Here is a 6,000-nt window from a genome sequence, read left to right as displayed (position 1 = left end):
CCCAAAAAAAAAAAAATAATAAATTTCCAAAAGTGCAAATGTCTCAGTATATTTCGAGTATATTTGCACTGAAAATCCTGTCGCTTAAATCAATTATAAAATGGGTATTAAGGAAAGTCGTCTGTCTGCAATTAAATGTCGTAGTAAATAGAAGTCATACAGAGAAGCAATGCAAAAAGGGGCACCAGACATATCTCATACAACAATAAACACAGCAGTGACTCAATCAAGTAACGTAGCGAGCCAATAAAACTCTTATTATAAGAAGAATCGTTAGGTCCAGATTTAGGTTTGATTTAACTCCGGTTCAAGGTTAATTATTATCAATCTGCTACTTTTATTCGGCGGATTTAGTCCCTCAGTCCATGGACAATCACTGCAAGCGGTTTGTCATCATCCCCAAGTAGGTCACTCTTCTTTGTCTTCTTTCAGTTGTCATATAAACGTCCTTCTTGGACCTCCTGGTGATCTTCCCTTCTGTCTTCCCCTTGATAATTCCCAACAGCAGGCAGTCATGTCTACGGTTGTTCCCGAATCACTTCAATTTGCCACTTAAGTAATGTCGAGATGCTCCTTCCAAGCTTCTTTGTCCATCTCACCTTCTGGAATATCTTCCAACACGAACATTTCGAAGGTTTCCAATTTGACTCGATCGCAGTTTGTCACCCCTCTACGTTTCTGAAGCATCAGGTGCTGTACTCCACACCAAGAAACAAGTCAATGTTCGCTTCCTATTTACTTGTGGTTCGTCATAAATGCTGCTTTATTTCTGGTTGTTCTTAATTTTATTTCTTCAACAGTTTCTGTGAACAGTTCATCCCAAATGTTGTCAATAATTAGATCTAAGCTCTGGTATTTTGGTCATTGTCATGCAGTTTGTCTTATTAATATCCTTCCTAACGTTTTTGTTGTTATGCGTGAACATTCTGTCATGATCTCTGAGTCATGTTTTGCTTTGGAAGATGGTAACCTTGTCTTCCGCAAATCTTATGGACCCATCTTAACTCATTGTTCATCTTTGTTCTCTTCACTTCTACAGTAATTTCCGTGTCTTGCGCAAAGATGTTAAAGAGGGTGATAACAGGCATCCTCCCTTATCGAACATCGGTCCTCACGCGAACAAACTCTGTAGTATCGACACCCAATGAGACATCTTATTTTTGCCAAAGATTTTTAACGAGATGTAATTGATTTATTTTTCAATTCCAACTTTGTTTAATATACTAGAGTTTCGCTATGGTATATTTTCTCAAATATCTTTTGAGAAATATGCCATGGAGGGATGGATGGTACGACGGCGTTATTGTGACCTAACACAGTGACTATCAGAAGAGCTCAAGATGAACCCGTGATTTCCAATAAGGATTCATCTCTGATTATCTTTGAGTTGGGTTATCTTACCATCTTCCTTCTTCAGGCATTCCTCCCACCGTCTTTTAATACTCCCGTTCTTCAAAATTCCCATTGTTATCTTTCCTTGTGATTGTATTTATGTCTTTATTCTTTTTGACCTCGCTTTGTTGATATCTTTTTTATTAAGTCCTTCCTCAATTTTGTTTATAACAAAAACTCAAGATTCATGCCATTGTCGTATTCCACCAGGATTCTTTGGCTTTTATACCTTCTTTTAACTTACTAGAATTGTAGATTTCAACTATCCTCGTCTAGTGACACTAAAAAAAATACATTTCATTTAATCCAAATAAATTGTACATTTCAACAAGCCTTTATGCGTCATTAAAAATTATCAGCTTCATTTAACTCAAAACTGTACATTTCAACAATATTCTTAATCGTCTGCGAACCTTAAAATCGTCACAATGCTCATCTCGTGCAACAATAAAGAATTACAACTTTTATTAAACACAACATAACGGCATATACCTTTTATACCTTCTCTTATCTCATTCTTGACTTGCTTATAATTCTTTCCACATTCTTCTGTCTTACTATTTCTATATTTGTTTCATTCCTCTTTCGTTTCTATTATTTATTTAGTTATCCAAAGTTTATTTGGTTTCTCTCTTTGTGACCGAATGGTGTTTTAACCGCTTCGAAGTCTCTTTTAGAACTCTTCATCCGTATTTTATTCTCTGTTGTTTACTCTCTCTTGGCAGTTTATTTTGTTCGCAGTTATTCTTAGCATTTACTTTTAATATTATGTAGCCTTAGGATGTCCACATTCCATTTTCATCTCCTTTCATTTTTCTTTAATATCTTAAATATTATCATTGTATTCATTACAACTAGACAATAGTCAGAATCGACTTCACCTTTGGAATAACTTCTATTTTTCTTTTAATTTACTTTATGCTAATATTTATATCCTTTTGATATCTTTCGCTATTCTTTGTATAGTCCTACCACAGAAGCGAGAGCTATCGTTGGCAGATTGCCAAGAAGAGTCAATTCATGTTGAAGAGAAGAAAGAAATAAGGCGATGTACGAATTGGTCACCGACAAGTGAAATCACGTGATTTATACGTAAAATTTTCAACTGTTATACAAGCAAAATAGTTACCACTTTAAAAACTAAAATAATCATAAAAGAGAAGTTAAGTTTCCGACATATAATAATAAACAACTCATCCCACAATACGGATTGATTACCCTATTATCGGAATGGATTCTGCTTCTGTTGACATGCGCAGAAGTGTCGAAGGGTCTCGTATCTGTGGGCGTACTATAAAGTGTCTTTTTCTTTTATTTACATCAAACGAGTTGTGATTATAAATAATTATAAATATTCGTTATTATATTTTTTTCTTATAGGCAGGTCTACTAGACCCTCTGTCTTCTTTGATTAGAATTTTTTTGAGGGGGAGGAAACCTTACCAGTATTTTAAAGTAATTCTCATCCACGAAAGGTTATAAGCATTTAGTATAATAGTGTCGTCAGAAGCCTAAGTATTTTTTTTGTATTTTTTACATGTTCCAGAAATGTCTCTACAAGTTCCTCTTGTAGAGACCATTTCTGGTCTCTAGAATATGGAACTTTTTAAGTCACTTCAGGCTTCCAATAAACAGTAAAAAGTTCTTACCGTAGGGAAAAGAAATTCATCTTCCACCTGAAGACAATCATAAACACCCATGCCCACAGTGGGATTCGAACCAGCAGCCTGGAAACCAAATACACTAACCACTCAACAAACCCAGCGGAATAGTGTGAGGTCCAATTGATAATATGTTTCTTCTATTTCACTCCTATCGTGGTGTGATAAGGGGAATGTATACTTGTAGGATGATAATATAAATTAGTGGCGAAGATATGCTAAGATTCATTATTCTGCATTTGAGTAGTTATTTTTCTATGATGGTTATCTAGAAGTACTGAGTCCTCTCTTTGCTCCTTCTGCATCCAATGTGTCTTATTCTAATTGTGTCACTTTATAAGTCTGTCTATCAGTCACGAATTTCGAGTATATCTAATTTAATTTTACATTCTCAAGTTTATTCACTTGTAGCGTAGTCGGTATGTATCAATATTACAAGAATTTTACATGTTGATGTAGATAACCTTATTCCTATCTTTGTCAGACGCAGAAGGCTGCATATGTTCAACCTAAAGATTTATTTACGTCACTATTCTCATTCTTGAGTTTTTAATACATAGAAAGAGAGTTTCTAATTTCTTGAGGGGGGGGGGGGGTAAATGGTAGATGGTAAATCAAAGTTTACCATTTGCTTTCCAAATCATCGTAATAAAACCAAATATTTGGATATGCCTGTGTTTTTTCTACAAGTTCATTCAAAAAAACGAATCCAACTTTTTTTATATTTATGTATTTTGATGAGACTGAATGGTACTACAGCTTCTTCTTCTTATTCTAGTAATGTCGCTTGTATTTCTGCTAGCATAACTCTCTAGATCGCCGAGTTACGCGAGTTCCAACGCTGCAACAAGAAAATAGTCATGGAGGAGAAATTGGACACAGTCTGCCCTAATTTTAAGTGTTAAAAATAATTCATAAAATACTGGAGTATTTCGAAAATGCCAAACTACCCTGAAACCTTTTTTTTTTATTATTTTTTTTTCTTCTTGTAAATATTTCTACAGTTCAACATTCAAAAGATTAATACAATTTGTTACCGGCATGTTTTATCCATTTCATCGAAAAAATAGGCAATATCGTGTTTAAAAATATTCATATGTAAAAATATAAGCCAGGTAATTTAGATAATTGAAGATTAGCTGCAATTTAGTACAAGCTCATAGCTTACACTGTTTTAATTGCTGGAAAAACATTGAGCTAGTAAAGTAAATGGCCCCACGATGATACTGCTGGAATTTGCGAAGGCAAATGATAAGATACATGGAATGCTATTACATAATTGAGCTAATGAGAGAATCGGCATAAATCCAGTGACATTGGTAAGAGTGTGATGGAGAGACATCATAGAGTAGTTACTAAAACAATGCTATAAAAGTTGTTTGAGAATGGGGTTAGGGCACGCGAAGAAGAATTGAAAGTAATAGTGACTGCACAAAAATTAACATTTTTTATTTTATCAAGCAAGCCATGATGATTTTCATAAATTGGAATGCCTCCAATTCAAATCTGATTTTAAAACATTTGTATTATCCCCTGCTTTTAAGGCAAGTAAAATAAAATATATGCACAGATTAAATGTTAATAAAAAGTAAAACATAATTATTACAAAACTCGATAATTTTTATGTTTTTTTTTTCTTCTGTAAGCATATTTTGGAGTCACTTGATAAAAAGCTGATTTACTGGAAATCCATCTTTTTTTCTTCTTTTTTTGGCACTGATTCTCCTTTTAATCTTGTCTTCTAAGTCCAAGTAGTCGGAAGAAATCTAGATGCGAATTAAGGAAATATATCCTGTTATTGACATAATTAATAATTAAAACCTTTATTTAACATGTTCAAAATGACCATTGTAACATTAGCAAACAAGTTCTTAAAAGAACTGGGCGATGGACTGAGTCCTTGACTCTTTATCCCGTCATCTGAATGAAGAAAATCTGTATGGATGGGGTGTTTATTGAGCTAAAAAGCTCTAGTCATGGCTGGGTAACGGCAATAGCCGAGCCTTAGTTAAAACTTCATCGGTTACAGTATTGCCATTTGTTACCCTCAACATTAGCAAACAAATCCTACTAAACAATGATTTAAATAAATTTTATATAATTATTTAATTGGTGTTTTATATTATTATATATATTTTCGCGAAAATTATAATTATGAAAAAATATTTTAAATATGTTTTATATTTTTTAAATATATAATATATAATATATTACTTTATTCCTTCAATTATGTATTTAAATAATGAAACTGAACGACACCTGTTACCTCAATTCTATCTGTACTTACTGGAGTCCATGCTTTGACAAAATGAGTCTATTCTGAAGATAATGCTATTAAGTAAGTATGCCGATTTATCTAGCTACTCAGTGTATAGATACGTACTGTAAAAATAAAATAATTTTCAACTGCAAATATTTTGTTCACTCCACACCGGTGAGGAAAATGATAGCTTATTCTGATTATATAAATATACTTCTGCTCTGCTGGTCTATTGCATGCAAATGTGTCTGCAGTTAACATTTGGAGAACTCCGGTGTAATGCAGTGCAACGACATGTACAGGGGATTTCACTGACAAATGCTCTTCCATCGGGACTACCTGTAGATAATTCACATAAAATGGGCCAAAGAAGCCAATTCAATTTTAGTTTAAGTCTCCGCTTAATGTTCTCCATTCCTGATTAAACCCTTCAACGGAGAACTCTCAAAGATAAGGAAAGATTCTGTGAATTCAACATCCTCCCTCTTTCTCTCTCTGGCGTACTGATTTATTAGTTGCTTCACCAAGCATCCGTCACAGGCCAATCTCATCTCTTTGCGACGTCGTCTTATGTTTGAATGACTTATCAAACACAGCCAAACAATAGAGTTCTGGTATTATTCTGCTATCAGGAGACTAATCAGCATGTTATTCCTTAAAGATACAAAGCCAGCATTGCGCTTCTAT

At 33.9% G+C, this 6,000-nt stretch overlaps 1 long non-coding RNA gene across 1 annotated transcript in view; it reads right to left on the bottom strand.

Annotated features, from left to right (window-relative positions):
- Window positions 1-4,714: 4,714 nt before the first annotated feature.
- The window catches only part of LOC150102012 (uncharacterized), a 103,157-nt gene continuing 101,871 nt past the window's right edge, over window positions 4,715-6,000 (bottom strand). Inside the window, exon 4 of the long non-coding RNA XR_016549081.1 lies at window positions 4,715-4,819. This is a non-coding gene — a long non-coding RNA (uncharacterized LOC150102012). The remainder of the gene's footprint in view (window positions 4,820-6,000) is intronic.

The sequence above is a fragment of the Typopeltis vanoorti genome, chromosome 11 (genome assembly GCF_054136105.1).
Source record: "Typopeltis vanoorti isolate ZY-2024b chromosome 11, IOZ_Tvanoo_1.0, whole genome shotgun sequence".
NCBI classification, from domain to species: Eukaryota; Metazoa; Arthropoda; class Arachnida; order Uropygi; family Thelyphonidae; genus Typopeltis; species Typopeltis vanoorti.
Note: the sequence above shows the minus strand (reverse complement) of the source record. Positions and strands in the feature narration are given on the sequence as shown.